This window comes from Dermacentor variabilis, chromosome 1 (genome assembly GCF_050947875.1).
Source record: "Dermacentor variabilis isolate Ectoservices chromosome 1, ASM5094787v1, whole genome shotgun sequence".
NCBI classification, from domain to species: domain Eukaryota; kingdom Metazoa; phylum Arthropoda; class Arachnida; order Ixodida; family Ixodidae; genus Dermacentor; species Dermacentor variabilis.
Window position 1 is genome coordinate 206,124,566 of NC_134568.1, and position 15,765 is coordinate 206,140,330.

The 15,765-nt window shown below is 47.7% G+C and overlaps 1 protein-coding gene and 1 pseudogene across 1 annotated transcript in view; both read right to left on the bottom strand.

Annotated features, from left to right (window-relative positions):
- LOC142559268 (uncharacterized) overlaps positions 1-15,765 on the bottom strand; it is a 290,647-nt gene that overhangs the window by 65,490 nt on the left and 209,392 nt on the right. The gene's annotated exons all lie outside the window — the stretch shown is intronic.
- Positions 9,213-9,388, bottom strand: LOC142567599 (U2 spliceosomal RNA; annotated as a pseudogene).

Below are 15,765 nucleotides of genomic sequence, written 5' to 3' on the forward strand. Positions count from 1 at the left end.
TGCGGCGCGTCGCTGTCACGAGCGCTTCCCGCGCCTTTCCCTGGCGAAACTGCCTCCACCATGTCTGCTTGCGACGACCACCTCTCCACCACCTATCCACCGTGACGTGCCACACTGGCGCGCCCAACAGTGCGTAGAGGCGCTCAAAGGGACGATGAAGTCCCCAATTATAGGTACATTTCTTTGCAGAAAAAACTCGCTGTAGGCAAAATGTAACAAAGCGGAAGCGTCTTGCGCAGTTATGCTTTCCAAGCATGAGTGACTTTTCTTTTCTTCCTTCGGCACAATTAAAGTACAGAAAAACAAGCGACCGCTCTCGTTTCGACTAGAGCTGTTAAGTTCTCAAGATTATTTCAATTTACATTGTGACAACATCGTTAGCCAGCTGTTTGCCAGAAAGTTGCCGGCATTTGTTAACAACGTGTTTCGTAATATCCGACGGTCGCGCAGTGGGACAAGGCCACTGACGACTCGTTTCTCATGCGGTCGGGGCAACTATCGACCACTGTGAATATGATCCCTTACTGTGCGATGCAGAAGGAGCGCGACAGAATGACTCAAAAGAACCGCACTGATGTTTCGCTCATCGGATTCGCTTCCACGAGCATATATGGGGAAGCAACAATTACTTGTTGGAATAAATAGCTGCCATGCGGAAGAGCCGGCGTTCTTAGTTTATAACATCCATGCTTGACAGCGCATAACTTTAAGCTTTAATGGGCAGCATTCCAAATAAGTCGACCACTGTTGATCATTAGGCCGCAAGAACTACGACTCTCGCCGAAAGTCTTATAATATGACGCTACTTTTAAACACGCTGGAGAAAAGGGAATTCAAACATGAGAAAAGTAGCGAAACGGGCGAGTCGGTTCGGCTCATTTTAGGACATGCCTTGAGAAAGAGAGAGAATTGGGACGCGGGTAGAAATGTAAGAGCGAGATCGCGAATGACTACGGCCCAGAAGTAATGGCGAGGCGCTCGTCTCAAGAGGAACGACCGTAGTAAACACCGGCCAATTTCTTTGAACAAATGCAGCATAGTCCAAAATACAATGACGTCCGCGCAGATGAGACATCATTTTTTTTAAGGCTGCCTGCTTTGAGCTGCTTTGAAAGAACAAGGAGCAGCGGTTCATTAGCCGTGGAACGAAATACTTCCATTTCACAATTCCTTCGGAAATTGAAACGCATCATGCCCTAATGTCATCTTTATGGCGGTAAGATAGCACGGTCTTTTGGTGGGGGCGATATGAGAAAAAAATTCGTCTGCTTAGATTTACGTGCACGTTAAAAAACCACAAATGATCAAAATTAATTTGTAGCCCCTCACTGTGCCGCCTCTCACAACGCACTGTGCCGTTGCGGGGCGTTGAGCCTCACATTTCGAGGACAGTACAGCCAAAGAGCAAAAGGTGCTCAGCCACAATTGCGAACAAGGTAATAGTCTCTGTTTTTTGTTCCCTCAAAGCGAATGCTCTATAGGTCGTTAAAGTTACACGCCATGCTCAAAAGGCAGCCGTATTTTGTGTGAGCCCATGAACCCGACTGATCAATACATCGAACGCGCATCGTTTTTTTTGTTTTTTTTTTCATCTCTTTGTGCCTTGTCATGCCCCTGCCGGCGTTCTGTTCTGATAGTGCAGCGGATGTCAAACCAACATAATTTGTGCCTTAAAGAAAATTACACACGATGGACTCAAATCCGGCGACGAGCCTAACGTGACTCAGTGCAGTCGTTCACGCCGCACACGACGCTCACGAGCGAGGGTGGCAGAATTAATGAGAACTATAGCGCTAAGGAAAAATAGAAAGTAGCTTAGCAGCAACAGGGAGAGAGAAAAAAGAAAGTGAGCCGGGAGACGTTGCCACTGCAGTTCGGTTGCAATTTCAGTTTTTGAGCCGAGATATCATTCCCCATGGCCACCGCAGGTTCAGCCTCATTCGCAGTTGTATTATAGAAGATGGGTTCTCCTTTAACGTCTGAATAAGGGAAACGTAAATGCTCAAAGCGAAAGAAAGAAACGCCATTACTGTTCACGTACTAGCTCTTTGCGAAGCTCACGAACTATTTTGTGGGACAAATCCTTTGGCATCACATTGATGGGACACAGCTAAAAGCCAGCAATACCAGGGTGCAAGGCGACGCGTCACGCACACGCACGCACGCACGCACGCACGCACGCACGCACGCACGCACGCACGCACGCACGCACGCACGCACGCACGCACCTAAAGCTGTTTTCCTATTCTGCTTACATAACAACAACGCTTATCTAATATGTTATTTTCTGTTCATCATGAAATCAATGTTTAACGTACGCGTTCTGACTTCAGGACTGTTCTATTGAATGCACCTTCATTTTCAACAGACTTTTTACAGAGCCTCCTAGAGGGACAGATCGAGGCTAAAGGCTGAAAATGCCTGACAAAGGCATCTGATCTTCTACAGTATGGTAAGCGGTTTAAGAAAAAAATAATATGCACAGTCATGCTTTCATCACATAAAAATACAAAAAATGAAATACTCAATCCTCGTCCGCTCCAAAATAATGTAAAAACAATTTTTATATGCATATTGTGAAAGCTCATTGAGGAAAACGCATCAATAAAGTTTAAATGTACATTTATTTGACAGACATGCATGCTCCTGCCGAAGCTAATTTCCTTGCGAATAATTCATAAAACTGACAATACCCTGCACAACACTCATTTAAATCTCAAGGGAGACTTCCCCCTTACATAATATTTCTGTTAGTTTTACCAATTTTAACGGAAATCTGGGACGGCCTTATTTTTAGCCGTGTGTTACGCGCATGGGAGATCGCTTCAAGAGAGCTTTGGGAAGGCTAATTAGTTAATCCCACCGATCTGTCTTTCTAAATAATCCCTCCTTGAGCTACAGGTAATGGTTAGGTTGAAGCATGCGCTTAAGCGGTTGTCAGCCCGTTTGCTTCTTTTTCAGTTGTCAGTTTTTGAGGGAACTAGTCTGCAGGAGCTACATGGGCTGACCATATATCATTTAAACTCTACAAGCCAGAACGCTTCTTTACAGCCCTTCGTAAAGCACTTTTTTTTTTACATCCGTCGTGACGATTATTTTGCGCAATCGCAAACGCTTAGGTAATGAAATAGCGCAGCGTATTTCTCTCGAAGATGCGTGCACCACGTTTCAGGCAATCAGTAAACGGGCGTTCCCCGCAAGGTTCATTCATCCGAGCAACATCGTCGCCTGCCTACACCTTTTAGTCGTTTTCTACTCAACCCTCCCACCACTTGGCGAGCCTCACTGCTGCAAGGCCCTGCTCGACATTTAGCGCTACTGTCAGTGCACATCGTGCGTCGTTTACTTCAGGGTACGCACCTGCGGCCAAGCCAGCGTTTCCTCCGTGGTGTATGAGCCGTCCACAAGTACATATAATGATTCCAGGACTACAGAAGAAGACGGATCTACCGGCACCTGCTCTAAAACAGCTGAGCTTACTTCTTTTGCATGAAAAGTACAGCAACCACGTGCACATCTATACCGACGGATCGACTACTTCGTGCAGTTCTGGTGGTGCCGTAGTTATACCAACGCGAGGAATGACACTGCGGTTCAAGACATCGCATGTCACGACTTCAACGGCGGCAGAACTAACGGCCCTGCGTTGAGCACTGGAATTCATTGATTCTGAAAGACCTAGAAATTGGGCTGTGTTGTGTGATTCAAAACCGGTATTACAGTGCACGCAGTCAGTTCTCCGACACGGATGTCATGAACAGCTGACATACGCAATCGTGAAACTTCACCATCACGTCCAACAAAAAGGCCACGAGGTTGTTTTTCAATAGGTATCTGGCCATTGTGGAATCAGTGGCAATGATTTCGCAGATAACGTTGCTCGCACAGCACATCAAGAAGAGCACAGCGTTCCAATTTCGCTTTCAAGGACAGGCGCCGCAAGGCAGCTTCGACACCTGGTACGCAGTCTCTCACTGACCGAGTGGAACTCGCCAAACTTACGACTTACACGACTGCATCGACTAAACCCCTCCCTGCAACTCCAACCTCCACTCGGACTTCCTCGACGTGAAGCTACGCTTCTTTGTCGCCTTTGGTTAGGAGTGGCCTTCACAAAGGCATACTTTACATTAATTGTAGTGACTGACAGTGCAGCATGCGAGGTCTGTGGCACGGTCCACGATATGCCCCAGAGAGACAAGAACTTGCCAAAGCTTTCCAAAAACTGGACAATCGGTCGCTTTCTGTACAGGTGCACCTGGAGCACCGTCCCCATCGCCCGTCGGCCCATAAAGCGGTGAAGGCGCTTTTGTGCTTCTTAAGGACGACGGACTTGTGCGACAATCTGTGACTATTAATGCAATTTCTGTAAGACCACACGCGTCAGCGAACTCACCGCAATTTCCTTCTTTCCTTCCCTCCTCTCTCTCCCTGTGATCTCTGTTTTCCCCCTTTCCCATTCCCCCGGTGTAGGGTAGCCAACCGGACGTTATTCTGGTTAACCTCCCTGCCTTCTACTTTTCTCTTTCCTTCCTCCTTCTACTCAACCCAAAGGAGTTTACTAGCCTAGTGGAGCTTCCTTGCTAACTTTCAATCCCAAGGTAGCATAATAATAAAGAAATCCCTATAAGGAAACATAACAGACGAAATTCGCCTCCTATGACTTCGACGAGTGTGCTCAGTTACACTTAGGTAATCCTCCTACAGAAGCGGACGACGACAACTGCGTAACGGTACGCATTTTTCCTCCTTACCCCCTTCGCCGCAGGTAAAAAGAGAAAAAAAAAACCGTTGTTCTTGGTGCCCTATCGGAAAGAGATCCGGAGAGAACAAGAATTCCAGAGAAATTGCATCAGGCATTGCGCGAAACAGCAAGTGCGCGCCGCGCATGAGAGCGTCGCATCCGAAAACGAGATGACGAAGAAAGCATCCTCGCCGATCATCGGATGCATACACACGCGCGCATTAGAAACGCCAGCGAGCACATATGCCCACGCAGATACTACATAAACGACGACGGGAAATAGATGTCCGCATCAAGCATGCACGAGTCGGGCTTCTCGGCTTCCAAAAGCGGCCTGCACCGCGAAGGAAGGAAGGCCGGACGAAGCGGCGGACGGCGAGAACACGGTTTGGACGGCGCGGCGTACACAAAACGGCGCACGGCTGCGCACAGTCACGCAGCGTGCGGCCGCGGCGTTTCGTCGCCAGTGTGTGAAACAAAACGCCTGTTCCGCTGGAAACCGGCGTACATTGTGCGAGAAAGCAAAAAACAAAGAGGGGAGGGAAAGTGTAGTTTCTATTTGCTTCTTCGGCCGAGAGATTCCAGTGGATACGAAAAAAGAAAGCTGCCCTATATGGAGAGGAATGGAAATGCTCCTGGGCAACCAAGGCCGCATTGCCGCATGGAACTTCATCCCGGCGCACCGAGATTCCACAAAAAGGCGCTGTTCAAACAGCCACGTAAAGCTCGAAAACAGCTTAAACAAAAACTGCAAACGGTAAGAGCGGTGCAGAACGCTCGAAGAGATGAAATAGCCGACAAGACCATCAGAGGTGGGTAGGGGGAAAAAGAATACGCCGAAAATGGACCGTTATTTCCCGCGCGAAATAAATACGCAAAGAAAAATTGAAGTGAGAACGTTTGTTGGACTCTGCGCTCAAATGGTTGGAACGGCGACAGAGCTCCGCTTGCTCGATGCGTCAAGATTATGAATTCGCTCCCTGTTGCCGCCGTTGTCCGTTTTTTTTATTCCCGCATTCCTTTCCCCGGTGGGCTGTGGACTCCGAGAGTGGCAAAGTGGGAAAGATCAGCTTGCTTTCGGTTTGGTCATTTCTTTTGTTAGCGTTTCATTATGTGTAGAAAAAAAATTATGAAGTAAAATATCTGTGCCTACAATAACCAGGTAGAAAACTTTTATGGTCTTGCTTTCCAGTCATGTTGCCCTGACAATGGCAAAGTTTTGCTGTTTCTAATCAGGGCAAGTAAAACTGGGGAGAAAATATATTATGCTGTAGTTTTGTTCGTAATCACGATTCTTGAGCTACGTATAAAAATGCCAATGGGAAACTGATAGCCGCCAGACAGAAACGAAAGGACGCAGATGATTTTAGGAAAATGGGTAGGTTCAACTTGTGTTCACTAAGAAAACCAAGGACGTTATAACGTAAAACTATTGCAAACTTTTCTATTCCAATTCTGTAATCATCCCTCCGCGATTGGGCAAAAACGTTTTCGGACCAACCCCACTTCACTTGTCTGTCACACGACGTCACGAAAACCGCGATAGCTCCCCACCTGATGTGACGTCTACACACTGATTATGCATGATTTGACAGAAAAAAGAAAAACAGTTATTTCTGATTCGATGCCTTTTCGCCATTAGCCCCCGGCTATTGGTCAAAAGTTTTCGAGCTGCACCCACTTCACCTGCCTGTCACGCCATGTCACAAAACCGCAAAAACTCACCGCGTCAAAGTGACGTGTACTAAAGATGCATTAATATGCCGAACAAAACTGAATTTTCTTCTGAATAGCCGCAGGCTGCCCCGTTCCGAAGGGAATAAAAGATGGCTGCAGCCGAGCGCTCAGGCGCTGGGTACTCGCACCTGCTGGAGGGCATGGGTTTATCTGCGTATAATAAAACGTTTTGCGTGGCCGTGTAACGTTTTCGAGCACTTTCGGCACGTTTACGACTTCATTATTCTTCTGAGGATCCAATCATTCTTCTTTGCGAAGGATCCGTTTTCGCGTCATTCTTAAACTTCCGTTGCATGCCGCCGCGATTTTCGACCAGCCACCGCAAGCTAAATAAGGGAAACCGGACCAATCGCAGTCGCCGGCACCACCTTCTTCATCCGGTTATCGACTTTCAGTGCAGTGGCGCGGCCCTATCGAATCCCTCTCCCCTTGAGCGTGCCCCTCGCCTCTTGTCAGCCAATTATATAAGACAAGCCGCTCAGTGTAGGCAATGTTATTGGTTTTTCAAGCAAACAAAAGTGACCTCCTAGCGTTTGATTGGTCTCTTCAGACAACCCTGCGGGTGACTGCCTGGTGCTTGCGTCGACGGTTACGCAAATTTGACGTCAGGAGATTGGAATAAAGACATATTGGAATAGCTTTACGTTATAGGGCCCCAAGTTACGACGATGAAAAAATGCATCTTGTCTTGTAAAGCAAACACATAGGCAACCTTTCTGTGACAGACCTTGCGCAAGTGATCAGGTGTGATTGTTGTATAGCGTAGCGGTAAGCGCGTCGTGCTATACAACTGGGCTATACTACATACAGTAGCGATGTGTAACCAAACTGGCGCCTTGAGATCGATTGCTATAGAAATTAGGTTAGACACCACAGAAGCGCCGAAACAGCACTTGTAATCCCACTGCACACAAACACATTCCACTTTTTTACGGACTGCGTGCTTTGAAGATGTTAAACTGAGCCTTGGCGCATTGTTCCAATTGGCCTAGAGTGTCTTTCGCCGCTATCCTCGTCGGTCAACGGTGCCACGACGAGAGAATTCGCAGTAACGAAACGGAAGGCATTCACACTCGATAGAAACCGCAAAAAATAGTAAACCGAAGTCAATAAAGAAGCATCTTGGACCACAAGTAGTCGAGAGGGGAGCACGCACGCAAGCGCCAAGCCTTTGAAGCACAAGCTCGCGTACTTCCCTCAACAGTTTCCTTCACCGTCGACCTCACCCGCCTAGCTTCAGAGAGCTTCATAAGAGGCAACAAGGCGTCGAAGTACTACAACGTCGCAGGACTGTAGGATTAGTCAGCACTCTCGTGTCCGCGCGCAAGCTCGTGCGGATATTCTTACTATGCCAGTAACGCCGGCTTTGAAGCGCATGTCAGAGCAACATATTGTCTTAGGTCGGCACCGAATGGAAGGGTCTGGAACCACGACGCCGGAAATACCCAGGCGGAGACAAATGGGCTCGACACAAATGGGGAACGTTAGTAAGCCAACAAGAACAACAATTCCGCTTTGTTGCCTTAAACTATAGAGGAGGGAAAAGGGGTGACAGAAAGATAACCGACGCATGCAGTAAACCCTTTTTAACTTACGTCACTCAAGCGCAGCCATGATAAACACGTCTGTGCCAGCCGCTTCAGCTTAGAGCACCTTCGCTGCCTTTTCATGCGGCGGATGCCGAGTTCGGCGCTCCTTGGTAGTTTGTTGCGAAAGTGGCAGGTTGCCGAGACTAATAGGCACCGTCCCGATCGACTGTATTTGTGAGACGTCACGAGGAAAACGGGGAGGAATAGGATCAATGGTCTCTTCGGAAATGCAGTCATCACAGGCAACGTTCTCAGTCCTCTACCACATTCCCTCATTCTAATACGTAAAGCAAAATGCTTCGTAAATGCCCGCTCTAAGAAGCCGTACTCGAAACAAGTCATTAAAAATTCCTATGGCTCTGAGCTCATACGCTGCGATATGAACCGTATCTCACAGTGGGGGTCGGGATTTATTCAGAAACAAATTTCTATAGCGAAACTGTATATGGCTAGGTTCTCGAAAAAACTATATTGTCACGTGGTCGTGACGTCAAAGAACACAGTAGCAATACTGTGAAAGGTAAAACTATCTTTTATTGGGCGAACCTGTGCCCACAAAACAGGCTACACTTAAAGCACAACGAGACCGGCGAATACAGTCGGTGATCGTCGAAAATCTGATCAACGGGTCAAGCGCGTCGGCTTTTATACATTAATCGCCGAATATTCCAGACTAATCGCTGGGACCCGCGTGCCTTCCAGAAAGTTCTACATTATTCGCGTTGCGCATGCATGCAATCTGATTACACAAGTTTCGGTCACAGACAGTGGATGGAACCATCGATAACATTCCAGAAACTTCCCACACATGCAAGCGCGTCCTGCGCTGTGCGATAACGTTTGTCAGGTGGTGAGGCGTGTCGCCCGATAAAGACAAGTACACGTGTTAATACAGAGATCTGTAGACCGAAAATTTCTCCCTGGGCTGCTGAGCACGAGGTCGCAGGATCGAATCCCGGCCACGGTGGCCGCATTTCGATGGGGGCGAAATGCGAAAACACCCGTGTACTTAGATTTAGGTGCACGTTAAAGAACCCCAGGTGGTCGAAATTTCCGTATTTCTCCACTGCGGCGTGCCTCATAATCAGAAAGTGGTTTTGGTACGTAAAACACCACAATTTAATTTTTTTTTAATTTCTTCCCAAACGTGGGCCGATCCCGAAGATAGTGCAACACCCGGCCGACCCGCGGCGGAGGTGAAGCAGGCTTTAAGCACCCGCCAACTTGCAAAAATAAGTTTAATATCTTAGGTCCAAATACAACCCGTATCAGATATTAAGGTTATAAGAACAGATACTACACTTCGACCCGCGTCGATCGGCCATGTCTACGTTCACACCGCCCTCTCTTTGTCGGCGTTCCAAGCGCTAGCGTTTCTCCTTTCCTTCCGCTCTCGCGTGCTGGCAGAGCCGTAAGCATCCTGTCCGCCAGGACCGCGAGGCGGAAAGAAATGCCATGTCCATGTGGCCCAGATACCGCAAACTTGGAACGTTTCACTGGAGCAACAGCCAGGTTTCAGAGGGAGTTTGTGGGGATCCACTTTTGTGTAGCCTGTGTCGTGTGTGACCACCTGTGGTTTTCGACTGACCTCACAATCATTAATGCGCTGCGGGACGTCTACCAATGCATGATCGCCTTGGCTACGGTGAAGCAGTGTGTGCCCTGCGAGGGCGGTGACGTGCGCGTTTGTTCTACATGCCGGGATTCGTTAGTAAAAGGTGTTGTGCCGCGTTTTGCAACGATACATGGGTATGTATACTCTCCGGTGCCTCATCATCTTCCGAGGCTCAACATCGTGGAAGAGCGACTAGTCGCGCCTCGCCTTCCATTTGTGTGCATACGGCGTTTGACGCGCGGCAATGGACAGTCCGCCATTAAGGGGCACACATACACAGCTTCGCTCGTCGTCCACCTTCATAAGGGGAATGGCTCTGATGTTTTTAAAGCGAAAGCTTTACTGGCCACGAACTTGCGATTTCGCCGTGGCGGTGCTCCAAGGAGGCACATGACGTCACAACGCGCGCCTCGCTGCGGATATTTCTCTCTCTCGCTCCCTAGTCACTACTGCGCCTGCGCCACTAGTAGCACCGAGCTACAGGTGTTCCGCCGCTGCGCAGCGCCGCGCCTTTCAGCTGCCACCGTTTGGTATGACGTCACACCGCGTTCCTCGTCGTTGCGCTCGCCTCCGCCGCTTCTCCAGCTGCGTCGCATGCCTGATAACATGTTGGAGGATTGAAAAGGACAGCTCGCGTGCGTCGCTACCGCAGTTGAGGCGGCAGTATGGACGGCGACAATTCTGATAAGCAGGAGGAGGCCTGGAATCGACATCGGAACAAGATGAAGAGGAAACGAATCGCCCAGGAAACAGACGAACAGCGCGCCGAACGACTGGCTAAACGCCGCAAACATAGCTAGACAACCAGACTAAACTGGACTTGCAGTCAAGATTAACCAAGGCTAACCATGCTATGCCTTAGCTTTCGCTACGTATATTCTGGCATAGCCGAGCTAAGCCACTGCCATTTTTTTTTTTGAATGTGCACAATGCCGTCTATGTCCGCGGCAGAACAGCCGTTTGCGGCCTCTGAACTGTGTGCGCGAACACCACCCCTCTCACGGTCATCGTGGCGCACAAATGACCGCACGAAATGCTGAGTGTAAATATTGCGCTATATATATCTCACTGTTCAGCACGTCTGGCTCCCAATACCAGGTTACCGCACTGTTATGAGCTGAATCCCCAGTGGTGGTGACGAGCAAAAACGTGGGAACACGACGTTTCCTTCGTGCATCTATTCTCGAGAGCAGTATGACATATGCGCCATACCGTCTTCATGAGCTGACTGAGCGGCCTTGTCTGCATGCCTAGACAGTCTCGGAAAACAAGCTTTTGGATTGTTTCAATGATAAGCAACAAATTACTTTAAAGAGACGAAGTCACACTCAGAATAAAATTACCATTTAGAGAGAAATTAGACAACCTTATTGTCTAATTATTGTCTCTAACTAGCGAACGTTTCTTTTCGTTAAATTAAATTGTGAAATGTAGCGCCCCAAAATGCCACAATGGGGGACGAAGCGTAGCGGAGCGCTCGCGATGAAGTTTGACCACCCGGGATGGTTTTAACGTGCACCAAAATCTAAATACACGAGCGTTTTTTTGCATTCCTCTCCCACCTAAATACAGCCGCAACGGCCGGGAATCGAGCTCGTGACCTTGTGCTCAACAGTGGGACACCATATCTACCAGCGGCGGGTGTCTTTTTCCTATTTTTATTTATATTGTTATTTATTTTTTGTTATTTGTTGTTCTTGTCGTTGTAGTATTGAGTAGCTTTCATTCTTCGGTGACTGCGTTCACCACAGAAGTAAAGTAGATAGTTATATGCCGAACCAATTCTTTTTTACGTTATTCGTCTTCTCATTTGTTGAAGCACAAATTATGTGCATACAAGAGTTTTCTGAGTTTGGACGTTTCCATTTGACCAGTTATCGTTAATGAGCCACGGACACGTGTCCGCAGGTATGCGCAGACAAGGCCCCCGCAGCCGTTATTTGAGGGTGCTTGCTTAATTCTCCCCCCCCCCCCCCCCCAGAACCGTTACTTCGTTGAAACGCAGTCGTGCCTGCTCAACTTTCAGTAATAGCGTGACTAGCAGTGGCAGTCTGCAGTGTGTTTATTTGTTTGTAGAAGCCGGGGTATCGGCGGCTTTCCTTTCCGGCTTCTTAAGTTACATCAATATTATTCTAGTCCTGCGTTCCACGTCGCCTGCAGCGTGAAATGAGACGACTGATGTGACTTGTTAGTTGTTTTTTCTTCTTTTTTTTGCTCTCGTTCTTTTTTCTTTTTTTGGCGCGGAAGCGTTGGTCATGATAGTAAGAAGGATGTTTCGTATAGCGAGCGCTGCGATTTTACAAAGCTCAGTAGACGGAACCCTTGCCGCTCTGTCACGTGATATCCCCCGACACATTCAGTTGCGTTGGTAAAGCTTCTAATTTCCCTGATGGCAACAACAGACGACCTGCACTCGGTATATAGAGGTTAATATACGTCACTACTGCCACAGTCGCACAGTACAGTTCAAAAATGACGAAACGCTGCATGAGGCACGCAGTATCTCTTACACTTATCGAATTTCGTCACCGAGACACAAGTGGCGCCAAAGATCGTTTTGGAGCGCGAAATATGATATAAATATATCTGCATACCTTCTTTTCAGCGCGTCAACATGCATTCGTGCGTCATTAACGGCGTCTAGAGTGCACGCAGTCTGGTACTTCAGTAAAAACGGTTAAAAGGTTTAGTCAAGAGTACAAGCGTCTCGCTACTTGCGCGCCTCAGCAAAAGGTTTGCAATCGCAACAAGTCTACACTTTACTTAGATTTATCCAGCTGCAACAAGACGATCGCCGCTGTGATGAATAATCACGGACAGGATTTACGTATTAGAAATGTTTTGTGCAGACGAGCCCAGGTTCGCAATAAAAAGTTCAGGAAATCAGCGATATCGCAACGTGCACCCTGAAAGAGCTAATAAATATGTCTAATATCTTTCGGCTTTCTTTTAAAGCAAAGCTTTCTATGTCTCACTGATTCGTCTGTGAGCGTCGAAAACGCACTGCAGGAAAGCCAGCTTACACATCTGCGTAGAATACTACAGTTTACATTCGCAGTACCTCGCCAGCGTCGACTGGCCGGCCGATCAGTGCCTGATAATGGCGCGAAGCGACCAGCTCAACAAGAGTAGGGCATGTACAAAAAAGTTCACTGGAAGCGCAAGTTGCGTCTGCTAGGAATGACACCACCCCTGTCGCAATTAACTGAGCTTCCCTGCTTATGGAAGACAGCAAGTACGCGTGAACACGGGCTCGTCCTAGGATCTGGAAAAAAAAAAGCCAAAGCCCCTTTCTTAAAGAAAGATGGTCGAACGCAACGCTACCTAGACGAATTGTATATACATGCGTTGCATTACGAGCGTCACGCAATGTATTCCCGACAGTCCCCATGGGTAGGCCGCGGCTGTAGCGCACGGCGGAAGAGGCTGCCGTACGCGAACGTAAGCGCGAGCGCGATCGTGACCGTAAGGCCGATCCCATGTCTCGGCAACGGCATGCAGAAGCCATGTGGGAAACGCTTGTGCAGTCGGGATGCCTACTTGTCTTGTGGTCGTCAGCGTGTACATCAGAGCGAACACGTCTCGTTGTGACGCGGGAACGTTCCTGGCAGAAACGATGAAGGCCTTAGAGCCACACAGTACGTCGATCCTCCCGTACGGTGACTTCAACATCGATGTGGCGAAAGAGCATGGCAAATTGATCGAGAGTTTCATGCTAGATCGCTACTCGTTGAAACTGAAGACGCTAGATAGACCCACGACGCAACACCGTTCCTGCATTGATATCGCGTTTACAAGCAGGCTGTGTCACGTTACGATGGCAGAGCCTCTGACCGCCTACCACAGTGATCACAAGGCAATACTGTGCAAGTGAAGAGTCGTCCGTGAAAGTGTGAGTGTGTGCGTGTAATCAACGGCTAAATGATCTAAAGTAAAGGATATGCAACTTAACAAAATGTCTTCATTCAAGTTCAACGTTCAAAAAATACAATCCTAAAGAAGCAATCAAATCACACATGCATAACGTCGGGTCCCTCAGCATTTCTTGGGTTCGTCACGTGGTTGTTGGCTTTGGAATCTGATTCAAGACGATCGCTGGGGTATGTATTTTGTATCTTTCCGAAAATAAAATAGTTGTGAGTAAGCGCTCGTGTGTCCCCCTTCGCTGTGTCCTTGTCAATTGTGCGCGCTAAATATTTTGCTATGAATTCGTACCAACTCGCCCAACTATCAGTTTTGCTGATTCAGGTTGCATTGGGGGAAAGCTTCGCGTTCAACCACCTTTCTTTAAGAAAGGGGCTTTGATCTTTTCTTTCTTTCCCTTAGTCTTCTACTTTTCGTAACACGCCCCCACCGCCTCCGCAATGATGGGTTCTTGAAGTCGTTTGCACTACCTCCAAAAGACTATTTTACCAACAGGTGGCCCTGCCAGCATTTTATGTGTCGTCATTTTTTTTTTATTTGAACACCGCCATCAGCAGTTTATATTTGGAACCTGGAATAATAACTTCTGAGAGCTACATTTCACCTCTTCTCCTAAATGCAGTGACCGCAACATCAAAACCAGTTCAACTGTGGGCGGACAGCCACAATAAAACACCTCATATGACGTGAGGCAACAGCGTTGTTGGCTTCCTTCTCTTATTGTGTTTAATGTAAAAACAACCTTTGAAAAAGGAATAGCAACTTCTAACGATGAAAGGGCAGAACCTTAGCAAATGTGAAGAAAGACATGAACACACGTGAGGACGGCAATAAAAGAAATGATATGAGCAAGTGGTGGCTGTTAGTTTGCTGATGTGACACAAGGTAAACAATGTTGGGCGGCTACTCGTGTGTCGCTGCTTACAGAAGTGCATGCCGGCGCGAGTCCGGCCAGGCGCCCGCCACCGGCGGCTTCTGTTAATAACCGTAGGCGCCGATGCCTCGCCCACGACCTTATCGGTTCTGAGCGCCTGGCGATCCCTGGAGCTTGAAGTGACGGAGACATAACGGCAACCACACTGCGGTTCTCCGCTTCCTATATTGCAACACGGATTTTGCAGGTGGTTAAATGAGTGCTACAGGTAGAGATGTTCCGGGACCACCCTGACATCTCATTTCCTTTGTATATGAGTGGTCTATCAGCCGTGTGCTGCTACTGCCTTGCGTGACGTGATCATCATACCAGCACATTACATGCATTATTTGACAACTTGCGGCAGACTGCAGCAAGTATGGTCCGCTTTCTTTATTACAGTTGAAAACTTCAGGCATACGCTATCCCAACAAATTCACCCCTCAGCAGCGTGTTAGTATTCATGGGCCTTAGACATCGGATCATTTGATCGTTTTATTAAAGGTTAATGAACAAATATTTCAAGCACTCGATCCATCTACAGGTTTGCACTGCACGGACCAGCAGCCATAGTGCCACATTTTTGCGACAATCCCAGGCGCTCTGTCAGAAGAGTCGCGACATTCCTAGACCACGTCAAGATCCTCGTAACCTCCACATTTATCGGGGCTGTTCCAGCAATGATCAGAAACAATCGTAACCATCTCCGTTCAAGTTAGCGGTCGCCTCAGCTGTATTTACGTTATTTTACGTTGGTCATCACGAACTGCGAGCTGTCTTCTCCGCGTGAATAATGCACCGTCACGGGTTAAAGTATTCTGTTTTCCACAGAGAAGCAGCGACCACAGATCGTACTTCACTGCAGAACACCGCTATAAGAACACCAGCAAGATCAAAGAAAGCCCGCGGCAAAAATCTCTATGAACCTGAAATGCCATCGCGACTCAACTATACGAAGGTTTGCGTTCTGTTACCCTGTATTTCACAAGGAGGGTGAACTGCGTGAGTTAGGCGTATTTTTTAATACCTTTTTTTAGATTTTTTTCGCTGATGTGCTCATATATATGTGTGCATATATCACGTTTCGTTTCTGATAAAGTTCTAGTCGTTAAACAGCGCTTGTCCCGTCCTTCTCTTGCTTTGTGTTTGCTGCGCGTCGATATCAAGGATACTATATATATATATATATATATATATATATATATATATATATATATATATATATATATATATATATATATAT